This window comes from Talpa occidentalis, unplaced genomic scaffold, assembly GCF_014898055.3.
Source record: "Talpa occidentalis isolate TD23 unplaced genomic scaffold, MPIMG_talOcc4v2.1 talOcc4.4, whole genome shotgun sequence".
In the NCBI taxonomy this organism is placed as follows: domain Eukaryota; kingdom Metazoa; phylum Chordata; class Mammalia; order Eulipotyphla; family Talpidae; genus Talpa; species Talpa occidentalis.
Window position 1 is genome coordinate 23,020,909 of NW_023604295.1, and position 26,669 is coordinate 23,047,577.

At 34.4% G+C, this 26,669-nt stretch overlaps 1 protein-coding gene across 2 annotated transcripts in view; it reads left to right on the forward strand.

The window, feature by feature from the left end:
- The window catches only part of NAALADL2 (N-acetylated alpha-linked acidic dipeptidase like 2), a 1,155,955-nt gene that overhangs the window by 148,167 nt on the left and 981,119 nt on the right, over nucleotides 1-26,669 (forward strand). Inside the window, exon 1 of one of the 2 annotated variants that reach the window (XM_054700375.1) lies at nucleotides 15,247-15,275. The exons of the other annotated variant lie outside the window; for it this stretch is intronic. The gene's annotated coding sequence lies outside the window, so the exon portion shown is untranslated. Of the gene's footprint in view, nucleotides 1-15,246; nucleotides 15,276-26,669 lie in introns of those variants that run through there. 2 annotated transcript variants of the gene reach the window in all.

Sequence of the window (26,669 nt, forward strand, 5' to 3'; positions counted from 1 at the left end):
TTTCAGCATTTAACCATCTGTTCTTTCTTTGAAGACAATGTATTGTCTTCATCAAGTTCCTCAAATGCTGACTAATCTTCACTGATATCTCTGTTGATTGAAAGAAAAAAATGTGTACATGTATTGTGTGTAATGAAAAACTGAATTACTTGATTTTATTTTCAAGTGGGTCAAAATAAAAAATAGATGGAAAAATAAATAAGACTTAAGTATATATTGTACTGTGAATGTGTGTACTATTAAGTTTGTGTTGTATAAGTTTTGACAATTTTAATATCTGTCATTTTTCACTGTATTTTTCTTTTTAAGTAAAGTTCTTGCATAGGCTTAAATATTGTGTATAACTTATTTTCTTATCTCAGCAAATGTTTCATGACATTCAGTTTACTGGAAATGAGAGAAAACTGACTGTGACATCTGTCAACACATTGATTTCCAGGGTTGATACAGATGGTCTGAGCTGATCCCTGGTCTCCTTTACCCTCCATTTGTGTCCTTTCCAAAGCTATGTGCTCATCCAAAGTGATGACCTTCTGAAAGTGGGATCAGTTGTAAAGGGTATTTAAAAACATTATTTCCTTCCTGTCATTTCTAGACACGTTCATAATTTATTCAAAGACATATCAATCTGTAGAACAAAAAAACAAACTTTGATAGGATTGCTTTTTCTAGTGTAGCAAATAGAGAAGATTGACTTGGGATCCAGAAGCCAAATCAAAGTAATAAATTGCTTTATGACTTCTGTAAGTCTTTTTATTTTTTTGGTTTTTACTGTAAATTCCTCAGCAAAGTTGGATAATAATATAGAGTCAAGTTTTTTTTTTTTACAAATACGAAACATCTTAACTCAACATTTTGAACTACTAACAATGGCCCAGGCACTAATCAGGACAATAGCACTGAAGAAACCATGTACAATTAAATTATAAACAAATAATAAATAATTAAAATGTCCATGCCCTAGGGCTTCCCTGGTGGCTCAAGGGCTAAAATGCAATCTATGAAGCAATCCACAGCCACTGCAGCACGAGTTCGATTCCTGGCCAGCCAGGGAGCATCCCACATGGTGGCAGCAGACCTCTCCTGACTCCTCCGCTGCTCCCCTCAGCAGTGTACTTTAGTAAATCTGCCTGTTCTGTCCCCCACTCTGTCTCTGGTAAATCCTCTCACCCCCCCATGCCTCTGGCCTGTCCCCCAGCTCTTGTATGCATCAATAAATACTGGGAGAGGTGAATTGCCATTTTAAGTAAGGTGATAAGAAAAATCTCCTTGGAGGGGATAATTTTAATCAAAGCTTAAGGAGGTGAAGAACAAGCACTAGATAATATGGGAAGTACTATCATATTAAACATGATAATTTATGTAAAAATTTCTTAGTACAGTTGTTGACTCAATCTATAGTAAGTGTTTAATAAGTGTTAACAAGTATTGTTGTTATAAGTAAATTAATCTTGGTTTTAAGAATTTTTGATGTGAAATTTTTGTTTCACTCTTTGATCATAGAATTACATGTGACTGAATTGATACTACAGTATTTGGTTAATTCTCTTTTTGTTATGTGAAATATAACCTCATGAACAAGTCACAGTCTTAAAATCTTGCTAGAAATTAAATCTAATTACTTCAAGTAGATTAATTTTTCCCATATCTCACAAAAGATTCCTAAAATACTGGAATAGAAACTATTCCTTGAAATTGATATAGAAACTGATAAAGCTGAGGTTTATTTTTTTACTAGGAGAGTCTTTCGTGACACTTAAAGCTTGTTTTTACCTTATTATAGCAAGAAAGCTTAAAATAGATGAGCTTGAATCTTTGACTTTTATCCATCTTGAATTTCATGGAGCATCCAGAATGATGCATCTTTCCTTTCAAATATTTATCCATCACTTCCAGACAAGTAGTGTATGAGGCAATAAATAACAGACAGCTGGAACAGGAGAAAACAGTTTTTTAATGCCTTGTGCTTAAACTGTCACTCTGGCAGGAAGTAATAACTGAATGCTGCATTATTTAAGGAAGGTAATAGACTACTTCCTTTTAGAGGCAGATTACTTTGGGATTAGGGCTTGCCCTTAGAAGCCAGGGTTTCCTCAGTGAAAGACTTGAGTTGTGAGGTGAGAGTCTACTGAACCCTAATGCTTTACACAGAGCAGAACTTCCTTTGAGGTTTCTGGTCATCATTCATCATTAAATATCTTGCCAAATGTGTGTTTTTCCATATGGTAGGCAGTGGGATGCATTATAAAAGCATAGAGTTGGAGTTGGAATGATCTGTGCTTGCTTCTGTTAGTTACTAGTTTAATTCTGGATAGATTATGTAATGTCCCGGGATTTACTTTTCTTGCCTGTAAAATGCAAGTAGTAACACTATTCTAGAGTTGATAAGAGGATTCCAAGTTAATGTGTATAAAGATCTGGGCCTTTTTTTGATATCTAGAAATAAGTATTTACTGTTTACAGAATTTGAGGATCTCAAGTTACAAAATAAATATCAGATGTACAATTGTTTTAAGAACAGGTGTTGGTGGGCCTCCCCGGTGGCACAGCGGCTGAGCGCTAGGTTGCGAAGCTGCCCGCAGCCTCTGCAGCGCCAGTTCTATCCCCAGCCGCCGGGTGAGGGTCCCACGTGGTGCGCAGACCTCTCCTGCCACCCGCTGCTCCCCTCAGCAGTGTGTTTCATCTATCTGCCTGTTCTGTTCCCCGCTCTGGCTCTGGTGAATCCTCTCACCCTCCTGTGCTTCTGACTGTACCCAGTGCTTGTATAAATAAATAAATAAATCTTTAAAAAAAAAATAGGTGTTGGTATTCTAATAAATAACTAGAGAAATGATCACTGAAATGATCACTGGACCTATGTGATTGTATTTCTGTACTTGTTGTAGAAGACAACTAGGAAATATTAAAGCTCTTTCCTATTCCCTCTGTTTCTTTGAAATTTTATGTTATTTATATTTACTTTCTTATTTAGATATATGTACATTCTAAACCTTATTTAAAATATATATTATTTTCATTAAACTAACAGTTAATACTGTCTATGATTTAGGAGTATAGGTTCCCACCTCTTTAGATGTATGGTACAACACCACACTCACCACCAAAGCACCAATAATCACCAATACTCCATTGTGTTCCCTTTCTACTTTGTATCTCCCTGATCCCCAGAGATGGCCTATAGGCACATGAAAAAATGCTCATCATCACTTATGATCAGGGAAATACAAATCAAAACCACTTCTCACCAGTGAGGATGATCCAGAACAAAAAGACCAGAAACAACAAGTGTGGTGAGGGTGTGAAGAAAATGGAACCTTCTCACATAGTTTGTGAGCATGTAGGCTGGTTCAGTCCTATGGAAAACTGTATGGAGGTTTTAATATGTAAAATATTAAAAGTAGAACTACCTTATGATACAGCAATTCTGCTCTTAGAATACTCTTACTTGGTCCAAAGCATATAAAATCACTAATTTGAAGGTGTATGTGTACACCTATGTACTTTGCAGCACTTTTCACAATAAACTATGGAAACAACCTATGTGCTTATTGACAGGTGAGTGAATTAAGTTGTTTTACACACACACACACACATGTGGACACACACATTCACATGTGAGTGCACACGTTTATTCCTGCAATTAAATGAAATCCGGCCATTTTGCCCAATATGGATGGAAATAGAGAAAGTTATGCCAATCAAAAAAGTCAGAAGGAAAAAGAAAAACACTGTGATTTCACTCTTCTATGTGGAATATAAAGAAATAAAAGAAAGGGTCAGACGAAACTAAGCCAAAACAAACCTTTGAAAAGTGATTTGTTTTTGTCATTAATTGTTTATGGCCCCAGAAAATCAAGGCTGTATATTAAGCTTCCACCTATACAAATCCTCTATTAGATATTTGTCATGTTAAAAAAAATCATTTGGTATACCTAAGATTGCAGAGTTGGTGGTAACTACTACTGTGCACAGTAATAGTGTTGGTTGAGAAGTTTGTGCCCATTGGAGGACCAGTACTCTTTATACCAGCAGATGTATAAATCATTAGTCAGAAACTGTCTAAGATCTCTCTAAACAGGCAAGGTCTCAGATCATTTTTAGAAAGACCTGGAAGGGTTGGTTTTCTCCCACCCAGAGAATTCTTGTAGGGTGAGCTTTTGCTCTCTCCTCCCCACCTAGCCTTGATGATAGGGACTAGCCAGCCATGTCCAGCCAGACAGGGTGCTTGCAAAGGGCTGAGCAGGGCCCCCTTGAGGACCTGGATAGAGTTAACCAGGTATCTACCTTCAGGGGAATTCTTGTCTTCAGCTTTCCTGATGCCAGAGCCAGGCCTCTGCATCTGTTTGTATTGGACTTTGCACACAGGCTCTAGGTGTAGGAAACAATTATGGAATCTGGCATTAGTTACTGCTTATGGGGGACTTATTATGCTTCTTATTAGTTGCCTGGGAAGATTCAGTGACAAAGCAGGACATGTACCTGTTGAAAGTTTGGGCTCTGGGTTTAAATTCTGGAAAAAAAATCTCCCAAGGAGGTGAGGCTGAGTAACTTGGGGAAAAAAATGACAATGATACAGTGAAGAATAGAATTGGACTTCTAGCAGAGAGTTAATTATAGTATATATGTGTTGATTTTCAGTGATGCACACCTGAAACATATATATGGTTATAATGCAATGCTACTGCAATAAAAAAATTAAAAAAATATTCCATAAGGTTACTGTTAGGTTAATAAAAAGAAAAAAAAAATTACGACGAGCATACTAATGTAAATCATACCCAACCCACATACTAGAATTCCTAAGTCAGGATCACCTGCAGTGCATATGAAAAGCTTCTTGGGTTTCCTCCTCCTCACCCCTGGATTAAGCATTGTCAGGTCGCTTATTGTTTGGATTGCTTGTTCTAATAAGAAAACACTTGTATTTTGTGACTCCAGAATAGAAATATCATTTCTTTGCCTTGAAAATATTACTTTAAGAAAGAATAGTTTTAATTAACATTACTATACATTCTTTCAAAATTTATACAGTGGTGCTAATGCCAGGTACTATTTTCAACCCAGGTCGTAGATTCTCTGCTCTCATAGAGATTATATTCTAGTGACAATGGATGGCTGCGTGGATATCATTGAAGAGAAACAATACACAACTAAGTCTATAGGTAATAAAGATAATCATGGACACTCAAGTCGTTCAAGGAAGGGAAGATAGAATAACCACTAAATGTTGAATATGTTAGAATATGTTAGAATATTAGAAATGTTTGTATGATGCTTTTGTTTCCTGGCTGCATACTTCTTTTGGAAATTCAAATTCATATGCATGTTTAAATAGCATGCATATTCTAAATAAGAAACCACTTCCAAAGTGCTTGGCACATAAGGGTGCTATTTAGAAACAATAGTGGAGTCACAGGAAGCCTAAGGTTGTAGACTTTGAATCAAAAAGTCATTATAGCAAGCTGCATAATACATAGTATAGAATACACAGAAGCAAAATAGGAAATCAAGGAGGTGGGAAATTCTATATTACTTTCTATTCTGTTGAAAAAGCAGATACTTTAGCTCAATTTATGAGCATCTATCTAGTTTTGGGTTATCACCATATTAGTTTATATTATAGTTGTATTTTTTACCAAAGAGATCTACTTAAAATGATCTTAATTTGAGTACTCAGCTTCCTAGAGGGTAAACCATTCAAGTATTCATTTGTTTATTGATATGGGTTGAACCAAAAATAAATGATGCAAGATTTCTGCTCTCTGTGAATTTGTAATCTGACATAGGATATTCTTTGTGTATTCAAACATCTTTGGTGCAAAAATATGTTTATGCCACTCAAAAGTAATGTAAATGAAATTTAATGAGAATTCAAAGATGGGGAACTTACTTCTTGTAGGAAGAACCAAGGAAAGTGCCACAAAGTACTCATGAAACATGAGAGTTTTCACAAACCTGCCCACAAGAGTCCTTGAAAGCTTGAACTTAGAAGAATGAAGTGAGCTCACACAGTCTTCAGTAAGGGACATCAGAAACTCAGAGTGATGTAAAGAAGTTAGGAATTTATAAGGGAGAGAGAGTAGTGTACAGTTCCTGCAGGAGAGGGGCTAGATGCCCAAAGAGGTGCCCAAGATCTACTTTCTTAGGCTACTTTATATATTCTTTCTAGATGGGTGTCGGCTTCCTGCTGAGTCAGGTACTGCTGAAGTATGTTGCTTCATTCCCAGCTGTTTCTATTTCTTCTTAGTCAGCAGATATTTCCCACTGATAGCAGATTTGGTCTGGAGTCTCCAGCTAGTGAAAATCTACAGGGTGCTTATTTTACTGCTTCAAATTTACCCAATGCTTATCTTACTGCCTGTCTCATTGAGGAGGACCCTCAGAGGAGGGGTGTTTCAGTAGGTACAGAAAACATTAAATGGACATAGAAAAATATAGATTATATATGCAATAGAGAAGTATGTGGTTGGGAAGGTGTGAGTCTTTTTAAGAACCATAGTATGCCACTATAACTGGAGCTCAAGAAATTGTATGAAAACTTGGGGAAGCAAAGTTGATACATGCTGGGGGAGTGGAGGGTCTCCTGCTGATACCCCCAGGTGAAATCTGATACTCTCTATAATAATATTCTATATAATGAAGCCTGATAATCTCTATAAGGATACTTTATCTAATGATTTTTCTCAGCAGATGCAGAAGATAAGATTTAAAAACTGTGACCATTATGTTTTTTTTTAAAGGATTTTGTTTTTATTTTACATATTCTTTCCACCAATTTTCAATTACCTTTTGTTTTTAAGCCCGTTTTGTTAAGATATTTGTGTTTCTTTTCAAAGATAAGCATCACATCTGCAAAAGGAAAGTAGAATACACATCATCTGAAAGTTCTCTACTGAAAATTCTTTGGTATAAAATTATGCTTGCTTAAAAAGTTATGTTTAAAAATTACATTATTAAAAGAGATGCCAGGAGGGCCTCCCTGGTAGCACAAGGGGTTAAGACGCAACCTATGAAGCTATCCGGAGCCACTGAACATGAATTTGAGCCCTGCGCAGGGAGTTACCCACATGGCACAGCAGACCTCTCCTGTCTTGCCTGCTGCTCCCCTCAGCAGTGTATTTCAGTCACTCTGCCTGTTCTGTTCCCCACTCTGTCTCTGGTGAATCCTCTCACCCCCTCTATCTCTGGCCTGTGCCCCAGTTCTCATATGCATAAGTAAATAAATCTTTAAAAAAATGAAAAAAACAAAAGAGATGCCAGGAGACCTGGGATGGGAGCTGGGGTTGGACGCCATGATGGGAACTCTCTCTCTGCTTAAAGGAAGGAAGTAGGGCCTCCCCGGTGGCGCAGCAGTTGAGCGCTGGGTTGCGAAGCAGCCCACGGCCTCTGCAGCGCCAGTTCGATCCCCAGCTTCTCCCCGGCCACCGGAGGAGGGTCCCACATGGCGCGCAGACCTCTCCTGCTGCCCGCTGCTCCCCTCAGCAGTGTACTTCGGTCCTTCTGCCTGCTCTGCTCCCCGCTCTGGCTCTGGTGAATTCTCTCACCCTCCCGCGCTTCTGACTATACCCAGTGCATGTATAAACAAAACAAACAAACAAACAAATAAATAAATAAAACATGCCTCTATTAAAAAGAAATAAATAAATAAAAAATAAATAAAGGAAGGAAGTAAGAGGACAAAATGTTTTTTCTCACACTTGCTGGACTCCCAAAGATGGGATTATAGAACAAAGACAGCCTTGATCATTCTCTGACTGTAGTGAGAGTGAGAACTCCAGCTCTGGGGCCAGGTTCACAAGGTGAAGGCCCCCTATGTACAGGGAAATCTGGGCCTTTCAGAGTACCAATAAAGGGAGGAGCAAGTGGAGAATAGGTCCCATTTCATTCTCTTGATGTCTTGTAACTTTGATTTTGTCTTATTTTGATTTTAATTTTTTTTATTAAGTTAACGTTGGTTTACAACACTGTATGATTCAGAAATACAAGAGGTATGTGACTACAACACATTCACTACTAAGTAATTACAATACAGTAGGTACAGAAGCCCCTAAAATATTTGGAGTTACATTTTAACGAACTTAAAAGCTAGTCTAAGTGTTTGGGGCTTTTTTTTTAAACAGGTAATAGACCTGAAACATTGGGACTTATTGTTTGTGTTGTTTTTACTTATAAGATAGATTTATAAGAGTAGTGTGTCAACTGTTCTGTATTAAGAAAATTTATTTGATGTTTGTGTGAAAACAGGTTTGGAAAAGAAGAAACTGCAGGGTTTATGCCCATTAAAAAGCAATATTTTCTCCTTAGGAAGATAGTTTTCTAATGTACTCTAATACACTGTAATACTTTTATAGATAATTTGTTTTTATAAGATTTTTTTCCATATATATATATAATAGAAAATCTTGGGTCGATTTAAACATATTTTCTGGCAGGTCCATCGCACATTGAATAGGTGTATTTTCCAATATCAGCCTAAGAGAAATTTAAACTTATGTACTGTGACTGGAATATATAATTTATGCATATATTAACGGGAATTACAGTTTAAGATGGATTCATAATGATACTGCCATCAAATTTTATGGATCAATGGAGATTATTACACTTTCTGGAACCATGCTGTTCTTATAAAGGCCTTAGGTTTAAAAAGAATATATTATTTCTTTTTGCTCACCATAGATTTTTAGATAGTGGTTGAAAGAAAATACAGGCTTTCATTTTACATTACTCAATGTAGAAAGGACTCTTATAAGCTTTCTCTATTTGTAAATGCATTTATTTCTTAACAAGAAAATTAGAATGTAGCATTTCAGTCGCTGGGAACCTCAGTTTATCTGTTAATATTCAGGTGAGACCATACACCAATAAAATCCAAAAGTGGTTCCCAACAATTGGAATTACTCAGCAGTTTAAAAATAAATCTGGTACAAGATCCTTCAAAAATGTTGATAGTGTAGTTCTCGTATGAACTTGCACTCTTTGCTTTTTAAATTAGATCAGTGAACAACTGCTGTAGTAGGTCATGGGGTAGTACACAATGAATATGCAACTACATCACAAAGAATTAAGAAAAAACACAGTAGATAAAGCACCTTTTCAATGAAACTAAACATTTTTAAAAGAAATAGAGGAAGAAATGGAAAGATATTTTCTGTTCATGGGGTGGTAAATTTAGTATTCTTAAATGAACATATCACCCAAAAAACATATAGATTCAATGCAATGCCTATCAAAGTTTCAATGGCCTTCTTCAAAGAACTGGAACAAACATTACTAAAAGGTATATAGAACTGCAAAAGACCCCACATAGCCAAAGCAGTCTAGATCACACCAAAACAAAACACTAGAATACAAGTGTCATACTTCAAATTGTACTACAGAGTCACACAGACAAATGGTAGAACTGAAATTTCAGAAATAAACCCACATTTGTATTTTCAGGTAATTTTAGACAAAGGAGCCAGGATTATTAAAAGAAGAAAACAAATGGTGTATGGAAAACTGGGCCCGTACATGCAAAAGAATGAAGCTAGACTGCTATCTTGCACCATACCTAACAATTAACTCAAAATGGATTAAAGATTTAAATGTAAGATCTGAAACCATAACATACACAAAAAACGAAACACAGGCAGAGCAATCCATGACACTGGCTTCAGTGATGTCTTTGGGAACTCAAATCCAATGACAAGGGAAACAAGCAAAACAAGCTAATGGGACTACATCAAGCTAAATAAAGACACCCTACCAAATGGGAGAAAATATTTGCATCTCATACAACCAATAAGCTTTAATAGTCAGAACCTACTGAGAACTCCTACAACTCAGCAACAGAAAACTAGCACAATCAAAAAATGGGCAGAAAAACTAAATAGACACTTCTCCAAGAATACCTACAGATGACCAACAGGAACATGAAAAAATACTTGTTATCATATAGAAAACAGAAGACAGGAATTTCACTTTTCATTTACTTTCTGGTTTAGCCACAGGAACACATTTAAAACTTGTATTTTCAAAGCTTGTGATTAATGAATAAAAATTAACTTAAGTAAAAAAGTTTATATATATATATATTATAAGGATAAACTAAGTATTTTTTTAATTGTATAAAAATACATGGCATTAAATGGACAATTTTAACCTTTTTTAGGTGTGCAGTTCAGAGACTTTAAAAGCACAAAACCTGTTTACATCACCAGAATTTTTCCATCTTCTAAAACGCATATTCTGTACCAATTAAACAAAACTGCCTCTTCTTCCTTCTCCAACTCTTTGCAATCATTCTGTTTTCTGTCTCTGAATTGTAATGCTCTGAGTCCCTTATATAAGTGTTATCATACAATTTTGTACTTTTTTTTTTAAAGATATATTTTTATTTATTTATTTATACAAGCACTGGGTACAGTCAGAAGCGCAGGAGGGTGAGAGAATTCACCAGAGTCAGAGCGGGGAGCAGAGCAGGCAGAAGGACCGAAGTACACTGCTGAGGGGAGCAGTGGGTGGCAGGAGAGGTCTGCGCTCCATGTGGGACCCTCCTCTGGTGGCCAGGGTGGGGGGGGGAGCAGCCGGGGATCGAACTGGCGCTGTAGAGGCTGCGGGCAGCTTCGCAACCCAGCGCTCAACCGCTGCGCCACTGGGAAGGCCCAATTTTGTACTTTTTTAATGGCTTATTTCACTTAGCATATTTGCCCTAACGTTCATCCATTTTGTGGCATATTTTAGAACTTCTTTACTTTAGAAGGCTGACTAATATTTTATACTATCTGTACCAAATTTTGTTTATCCAATCATGGACATTTAGGTTGTTTTCAGTTTTTGATTATTGTGGTTAATGCTGCTATGAACATTGGCATAAAAATATCTGTTTGAATCACTTTTTTCCATCCTTTTGGGTATGTACCTAAAAATGGAATAGTAATTCTATATTTAATTTTTTGAGGAACCACCATATTCTTTTTCCACATTTGCTGCATCATTTTGTTTTCCACCCAGTGATGTGCAATCTGAACCATGTATTCTTACCTTTCCAATAGGTGTTCAACTCTTGGGAACATCTACCATCTGATTCTCTAGTATTTTTCCCTCTAAAGTGCTAGCACCTTTACAGCACACCAGATATATCACAGAGGCTAAAACTAACAAGCAGTTAGTGTATTCTTATCCTCTCTCAGATCAGAATATTCCTGTGATTGTAAATCCAAAATGTAATAACGCAGTGAACAATGACTAGAAGTGAAATGTAGTTCTGGAACATTAGAAATGCATTTCTTTCATCATAATTAGGGTAGAACATTTCTATCACCAACACATTTGTTGTAGCATTATTATGTTGACTGCTTCTCCTAATAACTTAAAAAAATCCATATCTCATTAAATATCAATATATGTTTTGTATGGAGCACCAACAACCTTGAAAAATATATTATTTGAACAGTTACAGAAATTAAAACATAATTTCAATTATAATGACCACCTGAAAAGATTAATGTTTGCATGTGCTTTGACATTATTTCCTTTTTTTGTTGGCTACCTAGGTTCAAAGATAATGTAATATTCAATATGAGTAACTATTTCTTAATTTTAGCAGTCTCACTTCATGCATGCATATTAACATGTGGAATAAAATATTCTGAAATTAAATCATTTTTAGTGCAAATGAGCATGTACAAAATAAGTCAATAAGTGTGTACAAAATAAGTCAATTAAAAATGATTCAATGATAATATATAAATAAGAAATCATATACATATAAATATTTATTTTTTAAATCATTATTTTCTGTTGCTGACTTTGGATTAAAATGGAATGCATAAGGCTAAATGGAGAACAGAGATTTCAAAACCAACCTCACAAGTCAGTCTTTTGGTTTGAATTTTAGAATTGTACTCTTATGAACTTACATTCCTAAAAAAATGTTTTTTATATCTTTGGGTAAGCCCATATATAACTAAAAAAAAAAAGGTATTTGTGATTAACTTAAATGTCAAATCCTTGAGTTAATTTCTTTATTTCTTTCTTAGTGAATCAATAAAATAAACCATATCACAATCACAAATACAGTAAAGTAATTTAATTTTTGGATTTAATTTGCAAAATGAATTTCAAATAGTCACTATAAGCATATAATAGGTAAGAAAAATTAAATAGGATATAAAAGATGGTTATCTTTATCATAAAATCACTCCTTCCATTTTTGATTAATAAATCAATTGGGAGAAATTTATACATTAGATTATAGTTTATCTTACTTGTAAATAATGATAATGAAGTGCATATCAATCATGGAATCCAGTCATCTTTATGGGTTTTATCTCAACTCACATGATTTATACTGCCTTCCAACTGAGCTCATAAATCTTTGGAGATTTTTTTCAGCACCTACTATTTATATAAGGATCTCTGTCCACTATCTGTTTTAGGGAGTTTATTCATCCCTAAGGCCAGTGGAATTTGTTTGCAAAACAATTGCTTGGAAAGCATTTGAGACTTTGTGTGTTATAGCAATGTTTGGAAAGAGTTTGAGACTTTGGATATCAAAGACTAGTGTTATAGTACTTTATCATTTGTTTATGGGCAGTTAGGCAGTGAACAATTACTTACACATTCTTGAATCTCATTTTCCTCATTTTCAGACTAATATTATTACTTGTATCTCATGGATTATGGGTAGGATTCAGTGATTTTATGTTAATACCCCCTACTCAGACAGAAATGCAATACATGGTAATTATTGTCATTAATAAAGATAGAAATAACATAAATTATTTACAACTTACTATATAGTAATTTTTTTTTAAGATTTGTTTTTATTTATTTATTTATACAAGCACTGGGTACAGTCAGAAGCGCGGGAGGGTGAGAGAATTCACCAGAGCCAGAGCGGGGAGCAGAGCAGGCAGAAGGACCGAAGTACATTGCTGAGGGGAGCAGCGGGAGGCAGGAGAGGTCTGCGCGCCATGTGGGACCCTCCTCCGGTGGCCGGGGAGCAGCCGGGGATCAAACCGGCGCTGCAGAGGCTGCGGGCAGCTTCGCAACTCAGCGCTCAACCGCTGCGCCACCAGGGAGGCCCACTATATAGTAATTTTAATGATACATCAAATGGAAATATATCATAATGAAGTATGAAGATATGAAAAACACAATTTTTGTATACAAAATCACATATTGTTGAAGATATGATCATATTTGCCCAATCTCAGTGAAGAGTCAGAGAAAATACCCAAGAGATATGTTGTTATAGGAAATTAACAGGTTCACTCTAGCAGTGGATTTTGATCAAAGTAATAGAGCTCATTAACTAAATGAGGAACTCCAGTGACATGTATTTAATAATGAAAAAATTCACCAAGTGGACATTTATTTGTTCCATAGATATATACTAATACTTGGAGGCATAATGTTTATATTTAATGTATAGTAATGCCTCTACTATATCAAACATATTTCTGCCAATTATTAAGGATTCACAATGGTCACCATTACATAAATGGAGTCAATGAATAGGAGATGTAGAACTGTTAGCATGTGATGGAGGGTTATCCAGGGACCCCTAAACATGCATGCTCTAAAGAGAACCAACCCTCTTTGTGCATAAAGGCAAAGCAGACTTTAGGATGAAAGATGTAAATAGTATTAGTATGTCTAAAGAGGAAATTGAAGAAAATATATTTTTTCCAATAAGTAATTCAAAATTATCCATCCCCTCATGTGGGCAAATGTATAGCCAAATAGGATCACATCAGAGCAGGCTCACTGAAGCTGAAAGCTTACCACTAATTGAAGTAACTTTTTTTTTAAATTGATTTATTTATGCATACAAGAGCTGAGGTGCAGATCAGAGGTGGGGGGGGAGGCAGTAAGAGGATTCACCAGAGACAGTGGGGAGCACAACAGGCAGATCTGAAAACTGCTGAGGGGAGTAGCAGGCGAGACAGGAGAGGTCTGCTGCGCCTTGTGGGTCACCTCCCTGGCTGGGGATCAAACTCGCTGCAGTGGCTGTGTATAGCTTCATAGTGTTGAGAGTTAACCCCTTGCACCACCAGGGAGGCCCCCAGTCTAAGCACTTTCTGGCAGGGGATCACAGAAATGTGGTTCTGAAACAGGTCTCACAAAGCTGGGGAAAAGGAGATGCCACATTAAGATAATGGGTGCCATTGTCAGCCTCTGCACCTGTCTCTTCCAAGTTTCTCCTCCATGTCTCCTTCCCATCAGTACCAGGTTGCAAGTTGGGCTGCAGGAACAAAACTTTCCTTTCTTCCAGCCCACCTGCCTTCTGTGTTATATATCATCACCTGGTTGCTCAGTTCTAGAGGCCCATCATAAAGTGGGATGGGGAACATGGTACCTCCCCCTTATATGGACATATAAGCCTCAAATCCCATTCTTCATGATTTGCTCAGCATTATAACTAAAGAGATATTTAGTGACAATGTATGTCAGTTGATTTCCTTGAGGGAATGTTATTCTTTGAACCCAGATATATTGTACATCAATCATGTACCTGACATAGTGATGCCGAACTATGAAGAACAGAACTATGAGAAAGCACCAAATTGGAATTTTCACCAATAAGATGTTAATAATGTTTATTCAGAAGTAGAGTGGTCCAATTTTTAAGACTAAACATACACACCACAACACATATATTTAAGGGATGATTAACCAAAACCAAAACAATAACAATATAAAATTACATTTAAAATCAGGACTTCTACCATGAAAATTTACATAACAGATTTTGATTTTGATTCTATAATTTTTGAATTACTTTAAGTATAGCTGCCTTCCTTTATGATACTTTAACATTACATGTGTTTAAAATGTATTATAACTAATTTATGCTGAAAGTAATTATTTTATAAGTTGGGAGTAATTAATGGAAATATTTACATATCCCTACCAGCTCTGTAGCTTTTATTTTAATAAAATAATACGGTATTATTTTTTTCTTAAATTAAATGACTTTTGATCAAATTTTTCGTAGTACTAGTGGGTTTCACAAAAATAACCACGTTCTGTGCACATTCTCTGCCAGTCTTTATTAACACATGTAGTTCATTTTCCACCTACTAAAACTAATGACTTTAAATTTTATATAAAAATATTATACTTTAAAACTGATAACTTTTTTGTTTATTGGAACTTCAATAACAAAAATAACACTTTATGTATATATGGCCTTTTCTTGGTCACAAATCCTTTTCATAATTTAATTTATTTCTCACAGCCATCCTGTGTGAGATGTCGATTGGATTATTGTCACAATTTTATAGGTGAGTAAATTGGTACTACATGAAACTGAATTAGAGGTTCAGGATTGCATTGCTAATAATTATCAAAATTGAGAGTTGGATTCATTATTAAAACTGATTTGTGCAGAGCAGAGTTTATAAAATCAGGTCCTGAAGTGACCCAGAAGTGCAAGTAGAAGTAGACTGAGCACAGGACACTGGGTGATTAACCTGAAGACACAGGTACATGGAAAGGGAGCTATAGTATTTTGGGTGTAACTGTGCTGTCTTGAGCAACTTGGCTACAGTATTGCCAGACCTTTGATTATTTAAGAGAAGTTCAAAATCCAAATTTTTGGTGTAACAGTTTTGTATTAAATGTTGGCAACTAACTTAAAAAGCTGAAAGAAATGAACTAAGGAAGATAAATAGGTGAGCTGACACCTCTGCCATTTTACAATTTATAGCATATCCTGCTTTCATAAATGAGGTGTGTGGGGAACCTGATAATTCATATAGATAGTGTAAGGCAAAAGTTATATAAGCCCTAAATTCTGTTCCTCAGGATGTACCCAGCATTATAAAGAGATACTTAGTGACAATATATGTCCATTAATTTCCTTGAGAGAATGTTTATTCTTTTCTTTTAATCATTGAACCCAAATATCCTGCAAGTCAATCATGTACCTGACATTGTGATGCACAGAATATTATAGAAGATTTACTTCCAAATCTTGAGAGGACAGTTCAGTTTATTAGTCTCTCTAAGGATGAAAACAGACCTTTGGATGACTTTCAACCCAACAGTACAGTACATATGGACAATAGAGTAGAAAAAGGCATTGAAAGAAAGATGAAAAGTAGTTTTGAGCATCTTATACTAAATATTATTTTGTAGTTGTATAACATTCCTTAAAATCTGGTTACTTAAATGTTTCCTCCTTTTTGAAAATTAAAGCAATAAATTAGGAATTATTACTCCCCGTGTCTGAGAGGAAAAAAAACAAAATAAAACAAACTGGGACCCAGATAGTATTAAGTGATTTACCAAATATTGTGTGGCTAATAAAAGGACAAAGCTAGACTGAACTCTTCTAACCTTCTATGTGTGACTTTTTAAAAATTTGACTTTCATGTCCTTCACATCATATTCAATGCTGATATTCTATTCTCTAATCTCTGCTTATTTAACATTTGAACTTGTAGCTTCTTGTACCTCCTTTATTTTAAAATGAAATGTTATATTAAACATTTATTGAATGCATATGGTAAAATAAATAAATCATGTTTACATCTCAATGAAATTTCACAAAATGAGCAAAACTATGTGATCCTTACCCAAATCAAGAAAATATATGTTACCAACACCCAGAAGTTGCTCCTATACCTATCCCAGTTACTAGTCCTACCTTCCTAAAGATAGCCACTGTCCTGACTTCCCAAATCATGGGTTAACTTTGCTTGTTTTATAATTTTATATAAATTAGATTATGTGTGAACTTTTTTATTTCTGACTTATTCCATTCACATTGTTTCATCCAAGTCAATGAAAGTGAGTCCAGAAAGACTTGCATGTAAAGACATTTGATTAATAGAAAACGCAGGCTAGCACTAGAGACTAAGTAGATTTTGCCATAAATAGATCCAGATCAATGGAATATTTGCATGGAAAAAAATAATTTAACTCCTCTTTTACAGCATATAAAAAAATCAATCCCAGATGAATTATAGATCAAATATGAATTGTAAAATAGCAAAGATTCTAGATGATAACTATAATAGTCTAGATCACTCAAGAAGCAAATACTATAATACAATTAGAAGAATTTTATTAGAAGTACTTTTGAGGGGAAATGGAAAAGAAGGAATGAGAAATTTGAGGAGCTATCACACTATAACATTGTTCTGACCTATTCCAAAGAGGGAAGGAATGGTGTTGAATGCAAAAGTTTAGCCTGCATTGTAGATCTAAAAATGTTGAACAAGGTTGAGGGGATCCCCCAGCCAAATGCACCCATTCAAGCAGTTTTCACATCTAGGAGCAGCCTTGTGCTGATAGGTCTGCTACATTCAGTCTTTAACTGGGAGTAGATTATGGTAAGGTGGCCTCTCTGAATGTGACAGTAGATTTCAGAGCACAACTGTTAGGGCCATTCAGTTTGTTATGGTCCACATATTTGGAAATGTGTGACTGTTATAATGCTAGAGGTGATATCTTCAGTTAGTAACTAACCAATATTTCTTGAAGAAAATAGTAGCTATAAAGTGAGGGGGAAAATATCATGCTCCATTCAATTAAGAACTTTTGTAAATTAAAAAAAAAATCATTAAGAGTATGAGAGAAAAAAACCACAGAATTAGAGAAGGTATTTGTAGATGTAGTGTACAAAGGGTATTTATATATATATATATATAAAACATAAATAATCTCTACAAATCAAAAAGAAATAAAGCAACTCAACCGAAAAAAATGGACGATATTATAGTGATACTCTCACAAGAAATATAATTTCAATGACTGTTGTTACTGCTCTAAATATTTATTTAGGAATCAAAAAACACCCTTTTTTTTTAGTTACCCCTGTTTTAAAATGGCTTTATAGATATGGCAAATTCCTTTGATATTTCAGATATTTTGTATTTAAAAAATGTGAGAAAATTTCCTATGAGAGAAAAATGCAATCATTGCAACACTACTTTTGATCAAAATAAAGTGAAGATAAAAATCATAAAGTAACTTTATTACAAGTCTTATGAACTGGACCTGTAATAAATTCAGAAGTGAATAGACAGATAGTTTTGAATGGGTAGTTTTCAGAATAGAAGAAATAAGTGATTTATAGAATATTCAAATAGTAACTATATGTAAAAAAAGACTAATTTTCATGAGCTATCAAAGAAATTGAAATAAACTGCATTGAAATACCCCTTCACACACACCATAATGATTGCAATCAAAAAACTGAAAATAAAAAATACTGGCATTGGATGTGGAGAAATTGGAATTCTCACACTGCTAATGAAATGTAAATTAATAAAGCCACTTTTGGAAAACTGGCAATATGTAGTATAGATGATATATATATATATATATATATATATATATATATATATATATATATATATAAATTCCAACATACATATTTGCCACAAAAGTCAGGCACTCAAGAATGTTCACAGAGCATTGTTTGTAACCGCTCTAAAATGCAAACAGCCCATATGTCCATTCACAGTAGAACTGATAAATGCGCCAAGGTACATTCACTGTGATGCGATAAGAAATAAAAGTAAATAAGCACTTCTTTCATTTTTCATTCTGTTTATCAGTTTGGGGTAGTTCTTCATGTTTTCTCTCTTTGTTTTTTTTTTTTTTTTTAAGGCAGGACAGCAGGTAATGGGGTGGAATAAATGTAAGGATTTTTGTCCTTTGGTAGTTTACAACTTCCTATGAGAGAAAAATGTAAAGGAAATGGATTGTGTCAAATATATTATGATAAGTGTTGAGAGAGAAGCCAAAACTGGTGCCCTATGAGTTCAGTAAAGGAAGTATTTTTCTTAGAGGCGTTATTAATTGTATAGGGGTAGGGGTGCCTATGAGCTGATTCTTGAATAAATAATATTTATATGTATGAAAATAGTCACGAGGAACAAACTGGAGTTTAAGGAAGTGTTCAAAAATTGAACACTTTGATTGATAAATATTTGCAAATAGATATTGGAAGTCCTTTGATGTCTTTAGCCAACACCTCATAGCTATATAAATTAAGTTATTAATATCAACAAAGTATTATTTATAACTCTAAGGTATATGAATAAAAACCACTTCTTTTCTACTACTTCTGAATGTTCTAGAATTCTGAGCTTCTGAAAGTCATTTAACACATGCAAATATTTTTCTTTCTTATTTCTGGAAAAACAGCTGCAAATTATCTCAGGATTCATTTTATCTAACTTTCCTCTCTGGTGTGCTGTAACATTTATCAATGGAATAGTTACTTTGTTAGATATGTTCTTTGTGTCACTTATGACATTGACTAAATTCCACTTGGTATACCGAAGAGAAACAGGCTAAACCCTTTATTTGCATTACACTCTGCCAGACTTTTCATAAACTCTAAAGTGTCATTGTCTCAGTGTGTGCCACAGTATCTCTAAAGCTAAAAAAGTACACAGGGGTGCTTCATAAATATGACAATAAGCATTAGAAATGATCACTAACAGAAATAAAAATGTGTAAAGAATGCTTAACTTTTTAAACCAAGATTAATCAGAGATTATGATAATGAAATCAATCACTATCCTAATATTAATTGAAAATCTTGTTCTCTGGTACTGAATTGGAAAGTACTAACTTGACATTACTAGAATTTTTTTTTCTTTCAAGTGCTATAATTATTCCTAAGAAATAAGTAGCAAAAACTAGTCAGATATGTGAGGCATGGAAAAATATGTTTTTCCATTTTAGTACACATTTTAGAAATGTGCATCTGAACATGAGTTTTTCTATAAAAACTTTAAACTGAGATGTTTCTCCTATGTTGCCTATTGTTCCTAGAGGTCACATATTTTTGATAGAAACATATATACTTTTGTATTTATTCCGGGTTCAGTTCATGAGACTGTAATAAAAATAATTATTTTGTGATTTTTTTATCTTCACTTTATTTTTGACCAAAAACTATTGCACTGTATGCATATTGCCCTTCTAAATCCAAAATTGCTGGAATATGTGAGAAAATCACTGTATCTATAAAGGAGCTGTAAAACAGTAGTAACTAACACAAAATAAATTTGGAAATTTCTAGATAAATATTTAGAGCAATAAGTAACTAATTCATTTAAGTTATTGTTGTTAGAGCACCATGCTATTGCTTTAGAGTTACATCTTGAGCTAGTTAAATCAAGAAGTATCCTTGGGCCTCCCCTGGTGGTGCAGTGGTTGAGCACTGGGTTGCGAGGCTGCCTGCAGCCTCTGCAGAGCCAGTTCAATCGCTGCGAGGGTCCCACAAAAAAAAAAAAATCAAGAAGTATCCTCTCAAAGATAATTTTGAAATTTTACACATGATACTAAAGATTGAATATATTACATTATGAAAATTTAAAAGTAAACCACTTTGATGACTAGCAAATAATCAATGTGTTAGCTCTTGAGTTAAATTTCTTTTTAAATATCTTTCAAATTATATTATTAAAATCTCAATAATTCTGAAAAGAATATTAACTGTAATATAACCTTGAGGTAAAAAACAGCATACAGATAATTTACAGTAAGATTTGCATTATAATGAAAACATATTCGATTTATTCATCTGCTGAGCTTATTTGTTTAGCTATAGTACTTATTCCAATACCACGTTAACTATTCCAACTTCTGTATTGTTTGGTGCTCACCAAAGGACAAGAGGTTTCAGTGCTGGCAAATTGGAAATGTGGCAATTGTATGGCAGTGGATGGAAACTAGGCTTTTGTTCATAATCATAATGTAGCATCTATAGATGCTGAATTACAATACTATACACCTGATTATACACTGCAAAATAAGTCAAAAGGATTAAGAAAAATATCAGATAATTTCATTCATATGTCGAACATAAAGAAACAAAACAAAGGAACAGGCAAAACTGAACCAAAGCAAAGCCTAGATATCTGACTGTAGAATTGAAATTACCAGAGAGGACATTGGGGGAGGGAGCAAACTGGGGTGGGGACGGTGCATTGTATTATGGTGGAGGATTATGGCTGCTTTGGTAGTGGGTTTGATGTGGTGACATGCATGTAAGGAGGTGTGAGCCTATTCCCCTCAATCATATAGTGTTTAAAGGAATGTTTCCTCAATAAAACATAATGCAATTTTTAAAAAGTAAAAGTAAGGTTGAGAAGAAAATAATGCTGTACAACTAAGCCCATCTAACATTATAAACCAATATTAGTTTAATACATTTTTTTTAAGATTTATTTATTTATTTATTTATACAAGTACTGGGTATAGTCAGAAGCACGGGAGGGTGAAAGAATTCACCAGAGCCAGGGCGGGGAACAGAACAGGCAGACTGATGTAATACACTGCTGAGGGGAGCAGCGGGCACAGCAGGAGAAGTCTGTCATGCTATGTGGGACCCTCGCCAGCAGCCGGGCATCAAACTGGTGCTGCAGAGGCTGCGGGCAGCTTCACAGCCCAGTGCTGAACCACTGTGCCAGCAGGGGAGACACTTTCGTCATTTTTTTTAAAGATTTATTTATTTTTATACAAGAAGTGGGTACAGGCTCTTTTGTCAGTTTTTAAATGCAAGTGTTTTGTAACACATTTTAAAACTCTGAAATCAAGACATGCCTACTATCGAGGGTGACAAAATCATTACTATCTAGGCAGGGATGGCAATGAAGTTGCTCTTTTCTGTACATGCACACTGGTCATAGTTGTTCATATGATCATACTTTAACTTACTTATCTCTAGTAATGGTCCTTTACAAATGTTGAATTATTATTTTAAATGTCTTCAGAAATTTCATGCTATGATTTGCTATTAAAATAAAAAGCTATTGTGTACACCAAGAGGTATGGCAAAACATAGCAAGCATATAGTTTATCAGTTGAACATCACTGTACTAAGATCTGTAATTTAATATTTTCTTAAGATGGAACAAGCCAGAGAAACACTCTGGAATAGATGAACATTTATTACATTTTGCTACAAAGGTTTATGTAAAAGGATGACCCATCATGCACAGGGGAACAGAAATGAAGGAAAGAGTAATTGTCAAATCTCTCAGAATAGATAAAGAAATTACAAAACCAACAACCTGGTATTACTAATTCCTGCTGTGTGTAGGTTGTTGAGTTTATTTTAACAGTTTTCTTACTGCCTTTAAACAGAAATTCCTTAATTTCCAGCAATAGCTGATTCTGTTAAAAAAATGAAAATATATGTTGTCAAAGAGGAAACATTAGCACCAAGTCAGATTTGGGGTTCACGACTTCAAGGTAAATCCTGGAGAAAAAACAGCTCTTTTTTTTTTAAGAAAGGTGCTATCTCCATTGCTTTGAAGACACAGAATATGATTTGGAGAATTAGAAAAGTTTACAGGCTGAGTCAAAAGAGATTCAGAAGACATGGACTCTAAAAATGAGGAATTTTAGAAGTATCTTAGCAAATTTATTTAGCTTATATTTTACTTTATGTATGTATAAAATTATGCTTATGTAAAAGTTCTCATATGAATAAGATTACAGTCATTTTTCATGTAATTTTAAATTTTCTTGTACTGATACATAAAAAATAGTGTATCTGCAATGGATGGCATCCCAGAGCTCATTAAATATAGCATGAAGAATAACCAAAGCATTATAAATGCAGTTTTAGTATAAACATTACCATATTTAAGACTCTATTATTATCTCTCAGTTTGTTATACTTCAGTTTTCTGCGATTTTCTCTTATTGAAGATGTATTAATTAAGTTTTTCTACTAAACTTCACTATGTATAGTTGTTTGCATAGATTTCTTGAAAACTACATTTAAAGATAATTATTCCAGTATATTGCTTCTTTATGTCTTTAATTGGCATATGTTTGACCTGGCCAAATTTTGTTTAGTGTATAATTATTTGCTGAGGAAAACACTTTAACCCATTAAATGTCTTTTCATTTTAAAGTTTTCTTTCACTATGCAGAAACTTTTTAGCTTGATGTATTCCCATTTATTTAATTTTGTTTTTGTTTCCTTGGACTTTGGAGTTGAGCCCCTAAAGGCATTACTGAGGTCAATAATTTGGAGAGTTTTGTCTATATTTTCTTCTATGTATGTTATGGTTCTATGCTTACATCCAAGTCTTTAATCGATTTTGTAATAATGTCTTTTTATGGTATGACTTAGTAACCAAGTTTCAGTTTTTTGCATGTAACTCTCCAGTTATCCCAACAACATTTGTTTGAGAAATTTTCCTTTCTCCACTTTTGGCATCTATGTCATAGATTAACTCTCCATATAAGCGCGGGTTTATTTCTGGGCTCTTAATTATATTCAATTAATCTGTATGTCTATTTTTATGCCAGGTTAAAATCAAATGACAGTAGTAATAGATGCAAAAAAGCATTTCATAAGATTCAACATGTGGGCCTTCCCAGTGGCACAGCGGTTGAGCGCTGGGTTGCTGGGTAAGGGTCCCACATGGCACGACAGACCTCTCCTGCCACGCCCACTGCTCCCCTCAGCAGTGTACTTCGGTCCTTCTGCCTGTTCTGCTCCCCGCTCTGGCTCTGGTGAATTCTCTCACCCTCCCGCGCCTCTGACTGTACCCAGTGCATGTATGAATAAATAAATAAATAAATCTTAAAAAAAAAAAAAAGATTCAACATGCATTTATGATAAAAACTCTCAAAAAATACTATAAGAAAAGTATACCAGGAGAAAGACAAATACCAGATGATTTCATTCATATGTGGAATATAAACAAAAGAAAGGAGCATAAAACACTACACCAAAACAAATTCTGAGGCTGAGTGTAAAACTGAGGCTATCATAGGGGGATAGTGGTGAGGAAAGGGAGGAGGTGGCGCAGTGTATGATGGTGGAAGACCATGATGGTTGCCTTGGTGGTGGTTTTGGTGTGGTGACATACATCTGATAAATGTGCACCTGTAACTCTGAATAATAGCTAGTATCGTAAACCAATGTTATCTCAATAAAGAACTATACAAAATAAAATAGGGATAGATGGAATATACCTCAGCCAATCATGGCTATTTAACCTACAGCTAACATTTACTCAATGGTAAGGAACTGAAAGCTTTTCCTCTAAGATCAAGTGCAAGATACCCACTTTCACCCTTACTAGTAAGCATGGTACTGGAAGTGCTAGCTAGAGCAAACTTAGGCAATAGAATGATATGAATGAAATCCAAATTCAGAAAGTAGTAAAATTATACCTACTTATAAAGGAGGTGATAATACACATAGACAACCCTCAAGACTCCATTAAAATATTAAATTAAATATTATGAATACTTTTTAGTGATTCACTGAAGTAATATTGGCTCAGAACACTGTATATGATTCAAATTTTTTTTAAAGATTTATTTATGCATACAAGAACTGGGGTACAGGCCAAAGGTGTTCGGGGTGAGAGAATTCACCAGAGACAGTCTGGGGAACAGAACAGGCAGATCTACTGAAATACACAGCTGGGGGAGCAGCAGGCGAGTCAGGAGAGGTCTGCTGTGCCACGTGGGTAGCAACGTGGCCAGGGATCAAACTGATGTTGCAGTGGCTGCTGATGGCTTCATAGTGCTGCATCTTAACTCCTTGTGCCACCAAGGAGGCCCCCTGGTTCAGAAATTTATATTACCTCTTGTGATGTTTTTTATCACACCACACCCACCACCAAGGTACCTAGATTGTGCGTAATCCATTGTGCATCTTACCCAAAGTCATATACAGATTCAATGCAATCTCTATTGAAATTTCAATGGTATTTTTCAAAGAAATAGAACAAACATTACTCATTTGCAGGGAACCACAAGATACCCAGAATAGTCAAAACAATCCTGGCAAATAGAAAACAAGGCTTCAGCTATAATATAAAAGTAGAGTAATCAAAACAATGTAGTATTTACCAAAAATAGACACTGATATCAATGGGATATAACTGTCACCAGTTCTATTATGCTTTACTGCAGGTTTTTTTTTTTAAACCCTGCCCTCATTTCTCTTTAGTTTATCCTCTACTTACTTTTGGGACTATGCTTGAAATAGTTGGTATTCAGTTTATGTTCTTTGAGACAGAATTACAAATGTATGCAAGAATCATATAGTAGAATACCCGCCATGTAAGATATTGGAAATGAAATATGCAGTACTTTCTGGAAAATTTTCTCATTTTATTTTCAAAAATATGTATTTATAATATGAAAACATTTTTATTTTCAAAAAGACTAATAGAAGAGCTTATTAAATAGTTACATTTGTGAATTAAGTTGTTATTGCTTAGATGTCTCAGATTCCTTACGATTTTACTATCCTTTTTGACTGCTAGAATGCAATTTTCACTGAATAAGTTTTACTTATTCACTGTTAATATATACATTAGATTTTGTTAAAAAACATTTTAGGCTGCTTTATGATATATCATCTCTAGACTGATTTATATTCATTAGATATAGAAAGTTAAGTCACCAAGATATGAACTGATCTTTTCAAAATTACTATTTTAAATAATTATAGATTGGTTTTGAGTGTTAGTTTGGAAAGAACTTTATTCTCCTTTTATTATAATAACAGTATGTTACATCACTAAGATTGTGAAAAAATGATTTATCAAAACTTTTATCTACAGCTTTAAAAGTTAATTATTGGACCTTTTTTATTCAATCTTCACTGAAGAATAAGTAGTTCATCTTAAATTAGTAGTAAGTTCCCTTTGCACAGTTTTGTTAAGAAGATAGAAAATTGTATTTTTTTAATAAACAAGAGGAAAATAATTATTGTTTTATTATTAAAGCTAAGATAGTATATTCATTTGTGAAGCAAAATAATGTATTATGTGTTAAGTAAAAAGACCCAGAGACCTTTTTATAAATATAATTAGCTTATTTAAAAATATATTTTAGTCTATAATTTCTTTTGGTTATTAATAGCAAAGCATTATTTGGAACTGTCAGGAAAATGCATGTAGAAACATTTATATACAGGCAAAGATGGTATTACATTATTGCTGACTATTTTTTAGGGACAAATATACAGCCTCTAATGTATAGAATCTCACTTTCCATAAAATATGATTAAATAAAATGATTTAGCTTAATTAAGTTATTTGACACCTAAATTGTCATTTTATTAGTGATTGAACCTTAGATAGAATGATTTGCTGAGGAAAATCTTGGTCTTTTCAATTATTATTTCCTTTGGTAGTGTCTATTCAGAAAATGTTTTATATTAAGTCTTTTAAGTGAAACCTAAAATCTACTTACTTGATTTTTCATCAATGCCATGGATACTACAATGAACACAGAACTGCCCAACGTTTGTGATCAGGTTAATTTCTATAGTTCTTATTAAAAGAGAATTGTTTGAAGGATATTAGTTATTAGTAATTAGTTTATTAATTAGTAATTAGTTATTAGTAATTAGTTACTGGTTCTTTTGGGTTACTCCCGGCAGGTCTTTGGTGTTGGTTATTGGTTGTAGCTGATTAGATCTGATTTAACTGACACAGCTAAAGGATAGAACATTTTCAGTAACTCTTTACCATATTGACTTAATACCAGAAGGAACCTCACCTACGCAAAACATATCTAAATATCAGGGACATGTGGAGTTTTGCAACTAGCACTGATGCCTTTTGATGATAGTTTGTACTTCTCCAACACATTGAGACATGATAAAGACATAGTGATTAGGATGACAGCTATTCACTCAATGTCTGAGAAAAATCCAGTCT